Source organism: Muntiacus reevesi, chromosome 22 (genome assembly GCF_963930625.1).
Source record: "Muntiacus reevesi chromosome 22, mMunRee1.1, whole genome shotgun sequence".
NCBI classification, from domain to species: Eukaryota; Metazoa; Chordata; class Mammalia; order Artiodactyla; family Cervidae; genus Muntiacus; species Muntiacus reevesi.
In genome coordinates this window covers 24,406,820-24,427,946 of record NC_089270.1, presented here as the reverse complement: position 1 = coordinate 24,427,946, position 21,127 = coordinate 24,406,820, and the positions used below count along the sequence as shown (strand labels likewise).

The 21,127-nt window shown below is 47.0% G+C and overlaps 2 protein-coding genes across 4 annotated transcripts in view; both read left to right on the top strand.

Moving 5' to 3' along the window:
- The window catches only part of SEPTIN11 (septin 11), a 445,529-nt gene that overhangs the window by 152,577 nt on the left and 271,825 nt on the right, over positions 1-21,127 (top strand). The gene's annotated exons all lie outside the window — the stretch shown is intronic.
- The window catches only part of SHROOM3 (shroom family member 3), a 172,706-nt gene that overhangs the window by 97,115 nt on the left and 54,464 nt on the right, over positions 1-21,127 (top strand). Inside the window, exons 1-2 of one of the 3 annotated variants that reach the window (XM_065914200.1) lie at positions 217-623; positions 18,155-18,286. The gene's annotated coding sequence lies outside the window, so the exon portion shown is untranslated. Of the gene's footprint in view, positions 1-216; positions 624-18,154; positions 18,287-18,344; positions 18,486-21,127 lie in introns of those variants that run through there. The other 2 variants (XM_065914199.1, XM_065914201.1) reach the window with 2 other exon arrangements.

Here is a 21,127-nt window from a genome sequence, read left to right as displayed (position 1 = left end):
CTGAAAAGCGAGCGCGGGCTTTTTGAAGTGGATATTTTGTTCTGGGATTCCCCCCTTCATTTCAAAATGGGGCGGGGAGGTGGAGTTAAGACACCTTTCTGACTGTGAACCGATCAAGCAGCGCCCGAGTGTGTGAGTCGGCCCCCTGAATACCACGAGGACCCGAGGACGCGGACTGCGGGCGGACGGCGAGCGGAGCCCGGCTCTTGCAGCCGGGAATCCTTTTTCAAACCTTCGGGAGCCAGCGCTGCCATTGAAATGCAAATCCCGTCCTGAGCGGCCGGGCCAATCGGCGAGGCTTCCTGTGCGATTACCTGGTGGCGAGCGCGCAGCGAGCGCGGCCCCTCCGGCTCGGCCCCGGCGGCCCGGTAGGCGTGGTGGTCGGGCGCCCCCGCACCCTCCGGGCCCGGCGCCCCGCTTCACCCGCAGCAGCCCCGCGCCCCGGGCTCGCCGCTGTAGCCGGGGCGCAGGGCGCGGCCGAGCCTCCCATTGTTAAGCGCGGCCCGGCCCCGCCGGCGATGCCCCGCGCCGCCTCCTCCGAGCGGCGGCGAGGTTTGAACTTGGCGTCGGCCCCGAGCCCCGCGCGGCCCCGGGGAGCGACCGCGGCCCGGCAAGCGGCGATGGTGAGTGTGGGGCTCGGGTCCGCTTTCCCCGGGCGGGGCGGAGGGAGGGCGGGTACCCCGCCGTCTGCTCTCTAAAGGGTGTCTATTTCGGTCCCCGCCGCGACTCTGGAGAACCCTCCCTGCACGGATGAGTCCTCGGGCGGGCTTTCTCTGCCGGCGGCCGGGCTGATGTGGGGTAGGTGGCGCCCTTCGAGGGTCCTCCTGACACTCCTGGACCTTGGCCTTTTTTTTTTTTTTAAATAATTTTATTAGGGAGGCAGAAACTGCTACTCCGAGAGGAAAAGAATTGCAGATTATTGACAGCATGAAAACTTTTCAGGAGAAATGATCTGTGAAACATTTTAATTTTGATAAATTGCTTCTTACGAGGGCTCCTGCTGAGTTTAGAACGACTGGCCTTTCTTGGTTTTACTGGATTTGCTTCTGTAGGAAAGATCCCAAGAGTGCTTTTGAGGCGCATGCCTGCCCCTCCCCCCTTCCACTTGTTCCAGCTCTTAACGCAGTTTCTTTTTAAAGGTGTGTTCCACTGTCAAGGTGCAGGAATTAAATCATAAAAATGAAATGATACCTGACACACGCTTTGCTGTGAGCTGCCAGAGAGAGAAAAGGGCTTTGCTGAGGGGTGGGGGAGAGGTAATGAAATTTCAATACATCCAGCATCCGGTGGGGGAGGTGTGACCGGCTTTTTCTTCTCTCTGATGTATTTTGGCATTACTTTTTTTTTTTTAATCGTGTTATTGTTGTGGTGCACTTTTGTGCATGGAGGCTTTTGGAGAGGAAGGGAATAGAAGCCCACGTGTATATAATCTCCATGTGAGATTGCTCTGAGATGTCAGGGTGAGGCAAGAAATCTTAGCACAGGGGCTTCTAATAGTTCTGTGCGTCTCCTATTTCTAACTACTTAATATTTTAAGGCTAGTTATATTATCATTTCCAGCTAAAAGCACATTGGTCAGACATATGCCTAATCTTGCCTCAAATAATCTCACCGGAAGTTGGTTTACATTTTAATTAATTTCGATGGTTAATTTTTGTCTTTAAAAAATTGTTGTGTTAATTACAAAAGTGTTTGATGATCATGGCAGAAAAGGTGGCATATACAGAAGTAAACTGTCCTTAACAATAACATTTACGTTCTATTGGTCAGGGCCTAGTTTTTTCATGGAAGCCTAGTTATTTGAAAACTTTGCAGCTGTATTGGGGTTTTTAAAATTGCTAACAAACCTGGTTTAGGAATTTAGGAATTGACAAGGAAATAAATTTATACTTTAAAATCTGTTATAACCAACAATAACTTATTCACATGGTTCATGGGATGGAATTTATTGTGGCAGTTTCTCTTGAATCAACTTCCCACATCTGCTCCAGACAAATGGTTTCTGTTTGTATAGCCTGTTTTGTAAATACATCTCTACCATGAAGGCAAAGTGCCCAAACACATACGCCTTTCCAGTGGTGGTAACTAGGTTCATAGAGTTAATATTTTTATTGGTTTCTGCATCAGAACTTCCTTGCTGTACTCTTGATAAAACCCTGGAGAAGGTTACCAAGGGATGTTGTAGAGAATTTACTTCCCTGGAGATTTTAAGAATAGGATAAACATCCATCTGCCTAGGATGGCTTTGGTGCAATACTGTTTGGATAAAGACAGGCGAGGTCACTTCTCAGAGCCCCCAAATTGAGAAATTCTAAACAAATTTCAGTCCTCAGCAACCTGAAATCAAGGGAAATAAAGATTGCCTCAGAAGCACCTGAGCCCAGGATGTGGCAAAGCCCTGTTTTGATTTATGTTAAAAAAAAAAAAAAAAGATTCTCCTTTGGTTAACAGGATTTTAAATTTACCCCCAGGACTTGCCAGTCCTTTTCTGTTGATGGATAGAAAATCAACAATGATTTATTTATTTTCTAAGACGTTCTAGGTTGACTATAGCACAAGTTCCGTAATTTCAAGTAAATGAGCAGATTCATGGAAATTAAAAGTTCTGCCTCCCGAGACTTAGAAGGTAAATAATCTGTGTGCAGTGCAGAAGACCTGGGTTGGGAAGATCCCCTGGAGAAGGGAATGGCTACCCACTCCAGTACTCTTGCCTGGAGCATCCCATGGACAGAGGAGCCTGGTGAGCTATATATAGTACATGGGGTCACAAAGAGTTGGACACAACTGAGCAACTGACCCTTTCACATCTTATGTGTTAAGTCTGGTTACATTTTTACATCAGCGTTTTACTTTCTCCCCCAAATGTTTTCTTGACTTTCCATTTCCAATGTAGAAACCGTGTGGTACTTTCCCCAAAACCAAGTATTCCTATGTGTAACTTGTGTTGGAGGCCGTCCTCCTGAGGGCCTGCTCTGCCAGTAGAATCCTCCGCCCTCCGGTTTGACAGAAGTATCCTGTAATCCTAACCACCATGTGACCTCAATTGCAGTGACACCTGCCTCCGTTTCCATGGGCACTTGATCAGGAATAGCCATCCCTCGCCCTCCCTGCAGGATCACTGGGAGGGATTTACTTTCTAGGAAAGGTCATGTCAAAAAAAAAAAGTGGGGGGCAAGTCAGGAGTCTCCTGGCTGGCTGGTTTTTTACCCCCACCTCACAACCCTTCGGCTTGTCCTACTTCTCCCTGCACGCCAAGCATGTTTTCTTACGCTTTGGTAACACCCAGAGAAGGAATAGGAGTATGAACAATGATCGTTCATTTGTTCGACAAACATTTGCTATGCGGGAGGCCCAGCAACTGCAGATTGGTCCTCTGTCCTCAAGGAATTTGTCATATAAGAGAAGAAATCAAACATGTCAATAAGCTAGTGCCATTCTGAGGGAATAGAGTCCAGGGGTTAAGAACTTGTTTGTTATAAAGTTAAACATACATCAGCCTTATGACTCAGCGTATCCACGCCCAGCTATTTACCCAAACTGATGAAAACAGATGCCCACAGAGAGGCTTGTACTGGGTGGCTATGGCGACATCATTCATAATGGCCAACAACTGAGAACAACCCTGTGTCCACCAACCAGAAAACAGATAAAGTGTGGTACAGCCACACCAAGGGAATACCACTCAGCAATCAAAGGGGGTGAACTTGTGATAAACACAAGAACCAGGGTGAATCTCAACCATTATGTTAAACTGAAAGGAGGCTGACACAAAAGGATAAGCAGTTCTATTTATGACGTTCTAGAACAGGCAAAACTAATCTATGACCATGGATGTTAGTGGTTACTTGTGGGTGGGGATCGAGAGAGTTTGACTGGGAAGAGGTGACTTTTGGAGCCATGGAAATGTTGTATGTCTTGATTTGAATGATTGTTACACAGTTATCAAACTCCATTGATCTGAGCATTTGAGACATGTATTTTATTGTATTTGAAGCATTAGCTCAATTAGAGGCAGGGCTTAGTTCCTGGAGATAGACAAGAGTATATATCTCATCTCTGCCTCTAGGTGTATGTTACTTTGGGCAAGTTATTAAATGCATCTGAACCCGGAAGCATTGGACAGTAATAAAATACCTCCTTCATAAGGTTGTTTTAAGAATTGTTAGATAATCAAAGTATTTAGCTTAGTTAAGAACTCAGTAAGTGTCCCCTCATAATTTGTTTGGGAAAGACAATGTAAATTTTGCCAAGTCCAACAGAAGCATTTTGTTGTTAGAATGATTTAATTCATTCACTAAGCATTTACCAAACATTTACTGAGAACATATTAACCCCTGGGAATTCAGTGATGAATAATAAAACATTTTACACCCAAAGGTTCATAGCTGCCCTGATTGTGTGAATGTGTGCCCATTTCTCATGGACTTTTTTTTCTTTTTTTTTTTTCAGAGCAGAGGCACTCTCTAGGGTGGTTTTGTTAGTTTAAAAAAAAGTTCGGGGACTTCCCTGCTGGTCCCGTGGCTAAGACTCTGCACTCCCAATGCTGGGGGCCTGGGTTCAATCCCTGGTCAGGGAACTAGATCCCACAGGCTGCAATTAAGACCCAGTGTAACCAAATAAATAATTAAAAAAAAATTTTTTTTTAACTAGTTTAAAAAAGTCTCTTGCTTAAGGTGGAGATTTAAAATTCTGTGGTTTTTTTTTTTTTTTTTTTTAATGCTGTTTTCTTAGACACCAGAACTTCTTCTTATCCTTACTACAAATCACAACAAAATGGTCTTCTGTAAAGGCAGTATAGAATTGTGGAAGGGTCTTAGGCTATGAAAACAGAGCAGCCTGGGTTTGAATCTGAGCTCTGGCGCATGCGTGCTCACTTGCTTCAGTCGTGTCCGTATCTTTGTGACACTGTGGACTGCAGCCCTCCAGGCTCCTCTGTCCGTGGACTTCTCCAGGCGAGATTACTGGAGTGGAGTGGGTGGCCGTGCCCTCCTCGAGGGGATCTTCCCAACCCAGGGATCAAACCCGCATCTCTTAAGCCTACCTGCGTTGGCAGGCAGATTCTCACCACTAGTGTCACCTGGAAGCCCACATCTGAGCTTTACTGCCTAGTAATTTAGGGTAAGTCCTTAAATTCTTTAAGCCTGAGTTTCCATATCTGCAAAATGGTGATAAAAGAAGTGTTAATATATATTATCAGATTAGGCTGTTTTAAGGATTAAAATACAAAAATAACTATCCTGGCACCTAGTGGGTATTAATATCTAATGTGTATCGAGTCCTTATATCTTCTTCATACTTGTATGAGGTGTAGGCACTCTTATTGAGCCCTTTAAAGGTGAGAAAACTCCAAAACCACAGGAGAGATGAACTAGCTTGCTGAGGGCATGGAGGTGCCAGGGTTGGAACCCCACAGATCTTGCCTCTCGACTGCGGAGGTTGTTAATAGATGTCAATTACTTTTCCCTTCTTGTTGTTGCTGTTGTTCAGTTGCTAAGTCATGTCCATCTCTTTGCAACCGCATGGGCTATAGCACGCCAGGCTTCTCTGTCCTTCACTATCTCCCAGAATTTGCCTTTCCCTTTTAGGTGAAATTATTTTTAAGATTGAATTACTGCAGGTAGAAAGTGACACCAATAAGTGGTGCTTAGGCTACAATGTTGGGCGGTGGGCAGGTGAGCACCGGTGATGGAGTGTGGGTGTATCTTAAATACTTGATGTGTCTACTTTCTACCTTGTGGAGGGGGACTCGCAGGAGACACGCTTGTGAATATGGTCAGGGTCTTTCCCCAGCCCCTCAAAAGTGTTCCTGTCAGCGGCCCTCTCTGACTTGTAAACAAAGAATGTGGATTTGGTTGAGATTTTGTAGAGCCCTAGTAGGAGCTGACATAGATGCAGTATCATCTTGGTCTCTACCAGCAAGGCAAGGTGAGAAATGTACATCCTTGTTGTAATCTATTATGTATATATATATATATATATATATATACTAGTGTGTATCTGTTAGAATATTGTTGTTCGACCCCGTAGACTGCAGCACGCCAGGCTTCCCTGTCCTTCACTATCTCCCAGAGCTTGCTCAAACTCATGTCCTTTGAGTCAGTGATGCCATCCAACCATCTCATCCTCTGTTGCCCCCATCTCCTCCTGTCCTCAATCCTTCCCAACATCAGGGTCTTTTCCAGTGAGTTGGTTCTTTGCATCAGGTGGCTAAAGCATTGGAGCTTTAGCTCCAATATATATGTTAGAATATGTATGTGACTGAATCTCTTTGATGTACACCTAAATTTAATACATTATAAGTCAGCTATATTTTTTAAAAATTAAGAGGAACATTAAACTGTTGCCCCAGGATATTTTATATTCCCCATTTTCGTGGCATTTCCTCAACTGCCAGATTCTGGAGAACTCTGAGCTAGAAGTTTATAAAAGAAAAAATCCCAAGTGGTAGATTGAGAACCCTACTGAGTTAATGAAGACATATGAAGTCACATTGGCCAATTAAAATAATATGTGGGTGCCTTGAGGGGAAGGTAGTCAAACAAGTATACGGACATGATTCCCTACGTAGATATGAGCCTTTTTCACGGAATTCCCAGCCCCGCCCCCCGCACCAGAGTACAGGTTTTTATGCAAGATGCTCTCTTAACGTTCTCAGCATCCATGGCTGTCTTCTGTAGTGTAGCTTGTCAGCCAACCTCTGGACCAGTTTCTCATCCACCCAGGTCTGTGTAAAACCCACCAGGGAAGCCCCTCAGCAAGCAGAGTGGGTGCTGCTGGGGCCACAGGCTGAAGCCAGGGGGCATGGAGGAGCCCCTTTACCAAGCGCTGCTTGTATTTAAAGGAACGTCACCGTGTACCAGTTTTGTCCACCCAAGTGAGCCATGTTATCTCAGGGCAAAAGTCCTGGTGGATGAAACTTTGGGGGCATCACTCTGAAGGGAAGAAATCTGGAGGGAAGCCCTGCAGCTCTCTGGTTGTCTCCGAGCCCTGGAGGCTGCTTGGCTCTATTCAGGTTCCACTAGTCTCTTACTCTGATCCACAGTAACTGTGCTGGGCTAAAGCTAGGAGACTTGCAGGACCGTCACTCGAAGGTCCCCCTCTGCTGCTTCCCCATCGCCTCCAGCCTCTTTCACTCAACTTAAGCCCTTTGTGTTGGTTCCCATGGTTACCTCTTCACCACCAGCAGCTGGAATTCAGTAGTGAGAGGAGGCCGCCTCCCCACTGAGCCAGGTCTGGCTGGGGCGGAGGCCGCTGATCCGCCCCTGGTTCGTGGCACGGGGTCACAGTCCAGTACCTTCTCTTTGTCGTGGATTCTGTACTTTTCCCAGGCTTGGCGTGCTGGCATTCTAGTGGGAGGGGAGACGAGGGGTGATGTGCGGCTCACAGGTTATTTCCTGCTCTCAGCTGGCCCGGGGTGGACCTGCCAAGCCCCTGCCCGCTGCCACCACCTTCTGTGTGCTGGTGCCCAGGCGAGGGGGTCGGACCTACTGTGCTCATTTGGAAGATGGCCACTCACTTTCCCACCTGCTTTTGTTTTAGCTTTTGTGCCCGGCACCATCTGTTTATGCCTGGTGGATGTTAACAAGACCAGGCTCTGGTCTGGAAGGAATTGGCGTCCACAGCAGGTTTTCCTCCAGCTTGGAGGACCAGCCAGGCTCAGGAAACCTGGGGATCATGGGCAGCCCCAAGGTTCAAGAGGCGAGCACAGCCAGCTCAGAGTTTGTCTTGAAGCTTCAAATCAGGTGCTGTTGGAGGCCTAGATTCCTACTCAGAGTTCCATTGGCCCCAGAAACAGGAACTGTAACTGCAGGTGGAAATTAAGCAGCCCTGATGGTGAAGGTGAGAAGTTACCTATAGAAGCCACCACAGACCGTGGCTCCTGAGGATGCCAGTACTGGAAGAATAGTCATGCTTTTCCTGGAATCAGGCAGCTCTATTCTAGAGTCCGCTCCACCTACAGGTATCTGAGCCCCTAGGTGATGTTCAGATCAAGGTTAAGGGCATGCTTCCGAGCCCTATAATGTGTGGAGTCTTGGCTTTACCACTGTCTTTGTGATCTTGCTGTTGCTGCTGCTAAGTCGCTTCAGTCGTGTCCGACTCTGTGCGACCCCACAGACGGCAGCCCACCAGGCTCCCCTATCCCTGAGATTCTCCAGGCAAGAACACTGGAGTAGGTTGCCATTTCCTTCTCCAATGAGTGAAAGTGAAAGTGAAGTCGCTCAGTCGTGTCCGACTCTTTGCGACCCCATGGGCCACAGCCTACCAGGCTCATCTGTCCATGGGATTTTCCAGGCAAGAGTACTGGAGTGGGGTGCCATTCTCCGTGTGATCTTGAGCAGTTTACTTAAATTACCCATTCCTCAGTTTCCCTTTTCTATGAAAGAGGGAGAATAATAATAGACTTATTATGAGGATTGACTTTGTTGTGCAAAGTACTTTGTAAAGCCCCACACAGGTGCTGGGCTTCCCCGGTGGCACCGTGGTACAGAACCCATCTGCCAGTGCCAGAGCACATGAGACGTGGGTTTGATCCCTGGGTTGGGAAGGTCCCCTGGAATCGGAAATGGCAACCAGCTCCAATATTCGCACCTGGAAAATTCCATGGACAGAGGGCCACAGTCCATGGGGTCACAAAGGGTCGGACACAACTGAAGCTTAGCACACATGCACACAGAGTTGCCAATTTATAATATTTTTAAATGATGTTCTGAGAGTGCCATGCTAAGTTGAAGACAGATTATTGTCAGTCTTTAGTTTACATGTGTCTGTGGGTCCAGAATTACCTGGAGACGATAGGGTAGTGTTGGGGTGAGTGGGGACACCCAGGATTATAAAAAAGAAAAAGAGAACCCTGGATTGTATTACTTTAACCCTATAGTAACCAAGGGCTTCCCAGGTGGCACTAGTGGTAAAGAACCAGCTTTCTAGTATAGGAGACATAAGAGGCACAGGTTTGATCCCTGGGTCAGGAAAATCCCCTGAAGAAGGGCATGGCAACCCACTCCAGTATTCTTGCCTGGAGAATTCCACGGATAGAGGAACCTAGAGGGCTACAGTGCATAGGATTTCAAAGAGTCAGACAGACTGAAGCAACTTAGCACATTTCACATAGTTACCGAAGGAAAGGAAAAATGATGGGGACAAGTAGAAACTTAGCCAGTGGAAACATAGTTACAAACACCTTGAAAAGATATATTATAAACCACAGACCATTACTTTTCCACAAGTTGACTGCAGTTTGGGTACCTTGCCTTCCATTTAAAATGTACTTCCAAAGAATATAAAGCAACAGCTGGGGCAAAGCTTGGGAGACAGAATCCCACTTTGGGTGAGGTTGGAAACATTTAGGTTTGAGATTTGGAGGGATGTAAATAGCATGGAATGTCTGTTATCTACCCCAAAAAGCAGAACGAATCTTGGATATTGTGGTCACAAATGCAGTTAGCATGAGCTTAAAAAAAGTGCATGTGAGCTTCTTTCTAAGACCCGGTAATCCTCTTGGGCAAAGTAAGGATTAGGCCTCCCCAACAAACAAGGGGGTGAGTTCCATTTTGCTAAGATCCTTCAGCTGTTACCAAATTTAGCCAGGGACCTATTTTCTTGCCATGAATGACCACCTCCATTTACATTTTGCATGACCATCCCTCTTCTCCAGGCAGGTCTAGGATAGGAGCAACTTATTTGCATGTAGATGGAAGAGAGAAGGGCTTCCTTGATGGTTCAGTGGTAAAGAATCTGCCTGCTAATGCAGAAGACCTGGGTTCGATCCCTGGGTCAGGAAGATCCCCTGGAGGAAGAAATGGCAACCCACTCCAGTTGCCTGGAGAATCCCATGGACAGAGGAGCCTAGTGGGCTACAGTCCATGGGGTCACAGAATTGGACATGACTGAGCGACTGCGCCTGCATGGGAGAAGGAAACCCCACCTCCCACAGACTGCAGTCCCTTCCCTTCCAGAGCCAGGGTCTGTCACCCACTCCCACTTGCAGGAGGATAGGGGGTCTCACTCCCTAGAGCCTGAGGTGAGAGGACTCCAGAGGCTAAAAAGACCTGGACCCAACCTCATCGTGTTTTGAAAATAGCCATGCAGACACATTCACTGAGTCCCATCCCTGCTCAGTGCCTGAAGCTCCCTCTGCTGAAATGAGGCTTGTAGAAGAATCCTCAGGCTGATGCTGTCAGCCTTGATGCTCCAGAAACCATTTCTTTCACACTGGTTGCTGGGCCTTCTGCCCCAGTCTGTTCCTAAGTAGCCCAGGTAATGCCTTTCATTTCCTGTTCTTATATGCGAGAACTGTGACTTTAAACATTTATATCTCTCACCAAATGCTTTGGACATTTGCAGTTGCCCTCTTTAAGGAATGAAAGAGCCAATCGTTACACCCGCATCCTATCACACACCTCTTGGGTACCTTCCTACTCATCTCTCTCATGTAGGCCACTTGGATCATATGATAATAGCTCCCTTCTTGTGGTGGTTATCACGTGCCAGGCTTACCAGATCCCACAGCTGTGTCACCGGGCAGATAATACTCTCCCCTTTTTACAATGAGGTCCTAGGGCTCAGATGGAATAGTGGCATGAAGTCTTTCCTTTGCCCAAACTTGCTCCTAGGGTAGTACATCAACTGTCATTTCCTGACAAAGATTTTCCTTTAAAAATATAGAGAAATTAGACTGAGATTCATTCTAGTGAGGAAAAAAAATTAAGGCTGACTTTACTTTTTCTGATAACTATAATCATAAATGCTAATTGTAAGCAATCTGCAAGATACAGAAAAAGAGAAGAAAAATATCACCCTTAATTCTATCACCCAGTAGTAACATTTTGGTACTTTTTCTGATCTTTTGTCTTCATTCATAGCTTTCTATCATATATGAATGGCAAAAGGGTCATGTGGCAGAAATGGTCATGTGGATTGGCATGTGGCTGATGCCTAAGAAAAAAGCATGCACAGTGTTGAGACCCTCAGGCATTGCATGAGGAGTGGTGTGGTCTCCGGCCAGACTACTTTGTACTTGTCTCATTTCTTTTTGCTTTCTTTATCTATATGAGGATCATTGCTGTCTCAAATGATAAGATTAATAACCTAATAAAGCACAGTATCTGGTACACACCATGTGTCCAAGAAATGTAAATCTCCTTTCCATTGGTAGGAAGGAAACACTGCCAGACACCATTCTAAGAGTGTGTTACACATATTCATTCAAGCCTCACAACTACCCTCTGATATGGGTATTACAATATTTATAGGGGAGGAAACTTGAGGCGCAAGAGGCTGAGTGACCTGCCCAAAGTCAGACACCTGCTAGGTGACAGCCAGAATAGGAACCCAAGCAGCTGGCTGCAGAATCCACTTTGTTCATATAGGTTATGCAGCCTGCCACTTACTGTGTTGATTTAAGGTCACACTCTTGAGTGTTTGTGGCTGGGGCAATATGCTCCAGTGGTAAAGATGTCACCAGTTTAATATAAGCGAGGGCCCTTGGTTTCCTTATGCACTTGCCCTGAACTGGTCATAGGGCCCTGGAGGTGGTAGCATTGCAGTCCAAAGTAAATATGGAGCAGATTAAGTATTTAATAGGTAGGTTAAAAGATGTGGCTAATCATTTGGCTTTTTCCCCTACCCACCCTTTTCCAGTCTTCGTGCAAGTTTGGCATTGAGGGTCACTGGCTTAAGATCTGGAGATAGTTAGGCTTATGGTTTCAGAAAGGGTCAGAAATATGCTGAATGTTGGTGTTGTAAGTTGTACACTTGTTCCATTTGGGAGGTTTCAGGGGAAATCAAGTGAGAAAAAGCATCAACAGGAGGTACAGGTAGACACAGGGCCGAGACCTACAAAATACCTCTATGCTCGGCTGAAGGGTTATGCGTGGCCTCCTGTATTAACCACACTGCCAAACCAAGGTGGGTGAACAGAAAGGAGAGGTTTCTTTGAGGACAAGTAAGGGGCATGCCTGGAGCGTCCCTGGTAGCTCAGCTGGTAAAGAATCCACCTGCAGTGCAGGAGAGCCCAGTTCAATTCCTGGGTCAGGAAGATGCCCTGGAGAAGGGATAGGCTACCCACTCCAGTATTCTTGGGCTTCCTGGTGGCTCAGATGGCAGAGAATCTGCCTACAACGCAGGAGACCCAGGTTCAGTCCCTGGATGAAGAAGATGCCCTGGAGGAAAGCATGGCAACCCACTCCAGTATTCTGGCCTGGGGAATCCCACGGACAGAGGAGCCTGGTGGGCTACACGGGGTGGCAAAGAGTCAGACATGGCTGGGTGACTAAGCAGAGCACAGCAAAGGGCCGCTTACAGTGGAACTCATTGAATAGGATGCAGGCCTGAGGGAGGACAGAGTGGGCTTCTTAGATGGTAAGTGATAATTTAAAAAGCAAGTGAAGTGGAAGTCTCTCAGTCGTGTCTGACTCTGCGACCCCATGGACTGGGCAGTCCATGGAATTCTCCAGGCCAGAATACTGGAGTGGGTAGCCTTTCCCTTCTCCAGGAGATCTTCCCAACCCAGGGATTGAACCCAGGTCTCCAGCACTGCATGCGGATTCTTTACCACCTGAGCCACAAGGGAAGCCCCAAGAAGGGGAAAAATGAAGGGACAGTGACCCAAAGGTTCCATCTAAATACATAGGAACCAAAAGATCAGTAATAGGAACAAGGGGCTTTTCAAGAGAGGGCAGTTCATTGAGAACATCTGTGACACCTTTGATAGATGCCCAGTCATCAACCAACAAAGAACAGCTGCGTTAGGCCAAGAGCAGAAATCTGAGTCAGCGGGCATGGGTTCTTAACATCTTTCTCCACACACTGAAGGGGCGGAGAATCCAGACCCTCTCTGCCTCCCAGAGACTGAAGGGAAGCAAGGGGCTGGGGAACCTGAGGTTCTGATACGAGGAGAGGCCTGGAAACAGGATGCAGAGAGAATGACATGCAGCTTCCTGCATGATGGACCTGGAGCAGCAGAAAGAGAACATAGAGACCCAGGCCCCCACAAATGCAACTTCACAGAGCAAATTATGAAAATGAATACATGCAAGCACCCCGCCTAAATCTAAAGGAATTTCTCCAGGGAACTCTGAGGACAACTTAGCCCTGTATAAATGCACTTCTGTCTAATCTCAAAAAGCATTCTGACGGCTTCGAAACATAAGGCAGCAAGATGGTGCTGAGCTGTGCCAACTGTTGGGCGAAGGGCGTGGTCAGTGATCCCCCAGTACTGTTCCTGTCTACTCCATGAAAGCCAGCTGCTGTGACAGGGTCCAACAGTTAGAGACAAATTCTACTTTATAAAGGAATCAACTCACAACCTTACATGCTGTTGTTGTTTAGCAGCTCAGATGAGTCTGACTCTTTGTGACCCCATGGGCTGTAGCCCGCCATGCTCCTCTGTCCATGGCAATCTCCAGGCAAGAATACTGGAGTGGGTTGCATGCCCTCCTCCAGGGGAATCTTCCCGTCCCAGGGATCGAACCCACATGTCCTGCATTGGGAGGCGAATTCTTTACTACTGAGCCACCAGGGAGGCCCTCACCACTTTATATAGAAAGTGGCCAAAAGAGGTCCCCACCTTTCCCAAAATGTCTAAACAATTTAATGCCTTTAAAAGTTGAAGGGCATAGAGCTCCATTTTGGATGCATCACACAATTCTTCCTTTTACAGTCAACTGTGATTGCTTCTATAAATCTGCATTGTCTGCCTATCATGAGCCACTCACTGAGGCCCTGGGTATGTAGTGGTTTAAAAGCACAAAACTGAAGAAAAGCCAGCCGTGGACCCTGAATTGGCTGCACTTTCTGTCCAGTGCAATCCGTGTGCAAATAAACATTTACCTGCGGCCCCAGGTGCAATGACGGGAAAGACCAGGTGCTGGGCAGAGACTGCATGAGGCAGATCGGTCTCTGAGGCCGTGTGCTCCCTGGACCAAAAGGCTGAGGACGAGCTGGCCAAGCAGAGAATCAGGAGGACGACTATTCCAGGCGAAGAGAACCGCATGTGTGGAGTGGAGAGCTTGGCAGGCTCGGGGCGCTCAGGACAGGCCAGCGAGGACTGGGCAAGCGAGAGGGGAGATGTTAAAGAGCAGGCAGGAACCAGGTCACTCAGGCCTCACAGTCAAGCTAAGGAACTTGGATTTTCTCCAGAGTGCATGCGGAAGCTACACAAGTTTTATTATTAGAGATGACATAATCCACTTAATTTTCTTCTTAAAGGTGGCACTGGCCCCTGGGTTGGAGGGGGACTGGAGTGGAGGTGGCTGGCGAGGAAGCTTCCCCAGGCAAAACAAGCAAAAGAACAAAACTGCTGATTGTCAGACCTGAGCTCTTCCTAAGGCTGTAACAGCCCACACGGAGGAGATTGGAGCCCCCTCTGCCCATCCTCATGGAAATGTAGAAATCAGGAGCTAAAGGGATCTGGAGAGACCCTCCCCAGACACCTCCCCTTGGTGTTCAAGAGAGCTACAGGAACAGGGCAATCTGGAACTGCTTCTTCAGTATTGGCTGAAGCTCAGTTCAGAAAGCAGCTAAGGACTCTATTAAAATACCAAATAGTAGAGCAGTTAGTGCATATTCATACATTATGAACTGTGTTGTTTTTCAGTAGCTAAGTCATGTTTGACTCTTTGTGACCCCATTGACTGCATCACAGCAGGCTTCCTTGTCCTTCATCATCTCCCATAGTTCACTCAAACTCTTTGAGTCCACTGAGTCGGTGATGCCATCCAACCATCTCATCCTCTGTCGTCCCCTTCTCCTCCTGCCCTCAGTCTTTCCCAGCATCAGGGTCTTGTCTCATGAGTAGGCTTTTCTCATCAGGTGGCAAAGTATTGGAGCTTCAGCTTCAGTCCTTCTTCAGAGTTGATTTCCTTTAGGACTGACTAGTTTGATCTCCTTGCTGTCCAGGGAACTCTCAAGAGTCTCCTCCAGCACTGCAGTTTGGAAGCATCAATTCTTTGGCACTCAGCCTTCTTTATGATCCAAGTCTCACATTCATGCATGAACAGTGGGGGCTGGGAATATGAATGTACTTATCATAGGAAGTAGAAATACGTAGGTGGTTGGCCTGGATTTCTTGCTTCTTATCTGGCAGAGAAAGATGACACTGGACTAGTGCATCACAATCATTTTGTTTTAGCCCCTGATAAATCTTTCAAGTCAGCTCTGATTTCTGTTTCCTTGTTCATAGTTTGTGGTACTCAGACCGGACAGTAGTAAGAAACATTAAAAACAACCCTCAAAAACATCTCACCAGTTTGGCCAGCAAGATTCACTATGGAATTTCTTTTCACTAGAGCATGTGAGTTTAAAAGTTGTTTATTTGTTGCCCCGATTATTCCAGAAAGAGTTTAAGGCAGAGAAGGTGTGTTCTGGGTGCTGGTCATCCTTCCTGCCTTCCTTTCAGCCTTGCTTCCTCCTTGGTGTCGAGCATCCAGGCGGCCCACATGGGAGCCTCGTAGCCGGCCCACCCAGGGTGGGGGGAGGTGAAGATTGGCAGGGAGGCTGTGCTGTGACTTAGCCTGGGTGCCACCGTCAGCAACATGCAACCCAGGTTTTCCAGCCCTCACACCTGGTTATTAACCTCAGCCTGGTCCCCCAGAGGTCATTGCTGGGGTGCTGATCTCTGCTAGGGGTGAAAAGAATCCTGCGTGAAAAATCCTTAAAAGAATGAAACAGCCTCCTATTCTTGCTTCCATCTCTTTCCTGTTTGCCTCCTCTTCCTTCCAGCCCTTCACTCCAGACAGCCTGCACCTTGGACCTTCCATCCCTTGGTGCTTCCCAGGGAGGGGTTGGGGCTAAGGAGAGAGAAAAGGGCTCAGCCATTGTGCAGAGAGGGGCAGAGCCAGCAACTGTGGTTTCGGCCCAAAAATGAGGAAGTTATTCAATGCCACAAAGGTTTTGTGAAAGCTTAGGCCTGGTGTTCCTTGTTTTCTCCCACGGACAGCAGCAGGGTCTAGAGGAGAGCCGGAAAGGCAAGCTTGCTGTCCAAATGGATTCTACCAATGGGTGACTGTGGATGTGCTGTGTTATCTTTACGTTCATGGATTTGATAAGATGCCTTTGAGTCTACTTTCCACCTCAGCTTAAACCAGATGGCCACTGGGGCAGAAGGAGCCTTGTCTGGAGTTAGCACGTCAGAGCTTTTTCTTGTGGCTTAGGGCTGTAGGAGAAATCCTAATTAGAGACCACATGATGAATTCTGCAAAAGGCTCTGACGTGCTAACTCCGGACAAGGCTCTTTTTGCTGTTACTTCCAGCATAAATTAGGTCTTTTAGTTGTGTCTATTTTACATAAAGATCTTGGCTGAAAGGAGCTCTAAAATGAAGGTTGAAGAGAATAATGAAAATGATTCATTAATTAAGCAGATACCCCATGTGTAGGCAGTATGCTGGACAGTTAACAGACATTACCTAGGAGCTTGATAGCAACTCCGCAGGATATATATAATTATAGGCGCTGATTTGCTGAGTGCTGAATAAGTGAAAGTTGAGTTGCTCAGTCGTGTCCGACTCTTTGCAACCCCATGGGCTGTAGCCTACCACGCTCCTCCGTCCATGGGACTTTCCAGTGCTGAGTAGGTGCAGACATTATTCTCTGTGCTTTACCTGAATTGGGCTTCCCTGGTGGCTCAGATGGTAAAGAATCTGCCTGCAATGTGGGAGACCCAGGTTTGATCCTGGGTCGGGAAGATTCCCCGGAGAAGGGCATGGCAGCCCACTCCAGGATTCTTGTCTGGAGAATTCCATGGATGGAGGCTGCAGCCCATGGGGTTGCAAAGAGTCCGACACGACTGAGCAACTAACACAGCACTTCTCAACGACGCTATGAAAGCCTTTGTTCCTTTGCACCTGTTTCAGAGATGCAAGAACAGAGGCAAGAGGGGACACGGTCACAGAGTTTGCTCAGTGGCTGGGGCCAGGACTTGACTCAGAATCCAGGGCCAGGCTCCTCCTGCACTGTGGGTTCTGCCTTATTCTCAGGTCCCCCATGAGGAGCCCGAGGCTCACCATTTACTTGCCCGACGTCATTCGGCTCACAAGTGACAGAACCTCAACCAGGGCTTCAGACTTCCAGTCTAGGGGAATATTGAATGTATTCCAAGTCAGGCGTCCTCAAATCGTTGAGAAAAGTAAGGTAACAAAGGAGGCGATTACACTTAGATAAAACTAAAGACAAAAGCTTAGAAGTGGAAGCTCCCTGCTGACTGCCTGATCATCTCCCTCCCTGCCCTGAAATACAAAGAAATCAATACCATGCCTAATCCCACCACTTCTCACCCAAGGCCTGTGTAGAAGAGAAACCGCAGGTATTTTCACCTTCTTCAGATTCCTGCTTATAGGAAGTGGTGTGGGGCTCTCAAAGAGACATGAAAGCATATCACTGGTACCCAGCGTGGCAAACCTGCCTCAGAGCCTGATGCAGGGAACAGACTCTGATCAAGAGGAGACCTTGAAGGTGCAGTCAGGGTGTTTGGAAATTAAGAAGCCAAGACTCTCCACAGGAGAGGAAGTGCATCTGTTCCCATGGGGAACGCACTGGCCACTCGGGGCTTAACATTTTTCTCTGGCTCCCTGGGTGTGTGGAGGAAAAGCGTTAGGGAGATGGTGTTAGGGACTGGGGGCGGGAGGGTGGATTTAAATGGACACACAAAAGGCTTGCCTTCAGCGCAGTGGAATCTAAACCATCTGAAATAGCTCGGGCTCCAGCGTTGGCTTGTGCAAACTGAGCCAGGGCTGGTGCTCTGGGAGTTGCTCTCCTTCCAGCTACCCTGAGTCGGGAGGCAGCAGAAACTTGTCTCAGGAAACCACCTCCTTTAGTGAGTTCAAGTTTTTCACTTATTCCCTAACAGATCCTAAATTATAGGTGGGTTCTTCTTCATAATGGTCAATGCTCTTTCTCCCCGCTTGGTTGGAAAAATCTAGAATTCTGAGATGGGAAATACACCTTATTGCTTATTATAGAAACACAGATAGGAGAGGGTGACAACCCCCACCAGTACAGAGCGCCTGGGTGGGTGCAGGCTTAGACTTCTGGGCTCAGCTGCGCTGCTCTAAGCCAGCTCCACGGTGAATTCTCATATCTTATCCATGTTGGATTCATTCATCCACCCTGCCTGTGAACACCACCACACTCAACTTCTTGTTTTCCTCTTTTCGCCAGAGATGCATGTGCAGACCCAGGCCCTGCAGACACTGGCACCTGTGACTCCTTCGGCCCAGAGCACCTCACCTCTGACCCCCAGCACAGGAAAGTGGCATGGTCAGGAGGGGTTAAACCTCGGCTGAAGCATAGGTAAGAGGCACAGAGGACGTTGTTGAGTGGTCTGCAAGAGGGACTTGGCTGCAGAAAGGGGATGAGAGCCGAGGCTGGTCACGAATACAGACGAGCGAGAGAGGTGAGGAGGTCAGGCGGAAGCTCGGAATTCAGAAGGATAGCCATCCTGATGACAGTTTCCAAACTAGGTTCTGAAGAAGCATCGGGTTCCTGGCAGGTAATCTGAGGGGTCCCTCAAATCATTTGATCCAAATATCTTTTTAAAAAATACATTCACAGCCATTTTTAAAACTGTAATTAAAAACACTCAAAGAGATGTACCAATGTCCTACACTTTGGAAATGACTCGTGTGTTACACTGTACAACAAGATGGATTCGTCTTTGAGCTGATACTCATTGAAAATTTCTCATCTCTAGTTGAGAAATGTCCTGAGATTACAAAGTTGGCCTAATGAAAGCTTACAACTACTTATCTGAGCCTCCTGTGTGCTAGGGCTTTGCGTACCTCATTAGAGTCTCACTCCAGTGCTGTGAGGTTTGCACTAGTGTAAAGGCATCTAGTTAGGAGGTGGTGGGTTCAAATTCAGACAGTTTGAGCTCACAGTCACTCCACTCAGCAATCAGCATAACAGCCTACTTCATAGGACAGTTGTGGGGATTCAATGAGATGAGGTATTCAAAGCACTTAGCACAGAGCCTGCTCATGGGGAATGAGATATAAATGTTAGGAAGTAAATATTAGGTGCTGGTATATTGATGATGTGGTTCTCATTCGTATCATCCTTTTCATCACTGTCATGTAAGTCTGTGTGCCAGCATGAAAGGCAGTATAATATAGTAAGATGGGGTCCATGGAATCAGTCTACCTAGAATTCACATCTTAATTCTGCCATTTAGTATATAATGCAGGGGCAAGAAGGATGGGGTGGGATGGATTGGGAGATTGGGCTTCCCAGGTGTGGTGCCTAGGGGTAAAGAACCTGCCTGTCAATGAAGGAGACATAAGAGACGTGGGTTCAGTACCTGGGTTGGGAAGATCCCCTGGAGGAGGGCATGGCAACCCACTCCAGTATTCTTGCCTGGAGAATCCCCATTGACAGAGGAGCCTGGTAGGCTACAGTCCATAGGGTCACAAAGAATCAGACACAACTGAAGTGACTTTGCACGCACGCACACATGTATAAAATAGATAACTATTGGGAACCTACATGAGGAACTATAGTCAGTGCTCTCTGGTGACCTAAATGGGAAGGAAATCCGAAAAAGAGGGGATATACATATGTATCTAGCTGACAGACGATGAGATGGCTGGATGGCATCACCGACTCGATGGACATGGGTTTGGGTAGACTCCGGGAGTTGGTGATGGACAGGGGGGCCTGGCGTGCTGCGATTCATGGGGTCGCAAAGAGTCAGACAGGACTGAGCAACTGAACTGAACAATGATTCACTTTGCTGTACAACAGAAACTAACAATTATAAAGCAACCATAAGCAATAAAAAAATACATCTGTATATAATATAACTGCAGACAAGTTCTTTAAGCTCTGTGTCCAATATGTAAAGTGTGTTTAATAACTCATCTTTGCCATTCAGTTGCTGAGAGGATTGAAAGCACATAGAACATTTAGAGTGGTACCCAGCCCATCATAAGCTCTCAGTATGTCAGTGATCATTGTTGTCAGTTATCCTGATTTCAGTTTGGGGGTGGTTCTTTCATGTAGACATGTGAGCTTGGATTATAGATAAACATAAATTTAGATTTATTCAGTGACCCATTTTATGAATATGCAACTATACATAAAATATATTTTATGTAATCAAACAACATTTGTGTCTGATGTCTACATTAGGATTCTTTGTAAGGTTTCACTTGAAAGAAAGATTCAAAAGCAGTTGGAACATACCAGATGAGGACAGGCTGAGATGTGCAGAGGCCTCCATCTATGAGAGAAGCTGCTGGTGTAAGGTTACCCCAGGGACAGCCCAAAGAAACAGCAGCCCCGAGGTTCTCTGTCTTCCCTTCAGCCTCCTAGGATCTTCAGAATGTAGAGGATCAGAGCCTTTTATTTCACGAGACTCCACGAGCTGTGTAGGTTAATGTAGCATCAGTGCCAAAGGGCTTCAGGCCAGAAAGTCGTAGTTAGGAAGTTAGTGTAGTGGCCTGAGCAGATGATGATCAAGATTTGAACTTAGCAAGAGGTGATGGGACAGGAGATGAGACAGATTTGAGATGAATTTAGGAGACCTATCAAGAACAGGTGAGGGTGGGAGAAGATATTAGAGTGTGACTCCTAAGTTTCTGCCACAAGGCACTTGCGGGTAATTGTGGGGCCCATTCACCAGGTAGATGAAGGCAGGTAGAAGTGAGATTAACTGGGGGCTGAGCAGGTGAACAGTGGAATCATACAGACCTGGGTTTGAGTTTGAAACAGTTGAAGTGTTTCATAAAACAATGAAAAATTTTATGAAAAAATTTTTCATAAAAAAATCCCCTTAACAGCTGGATAAAACAGACAAACCTAAATGTATATCTAGATGGTATCCTAACCATGCAGAGATTGTGCTTATAACCATGAAGGGATAGCTTTGAAATAAGCTGGGGTTGCCTTCATCATGTTCATGGTTAAAACTGGCTCATGATGCTGGGTTTCTATGAAGGGAGATTGTAAGGGAGCAGCTAGACTTTTTCCTTTTGAAAAAGCCATGCCTGCTTATATCCTATTGGCCGGAATTTTTATTCTACTGTCCTCTAAGGATTTTACATGTGTGTATCTTATCTCCACAGGTATATCGTAAGCCCCTACAATAGTCCACCCATAATTCTTTCCTATGCTCTTAGATTTCTGCAGCCCAGG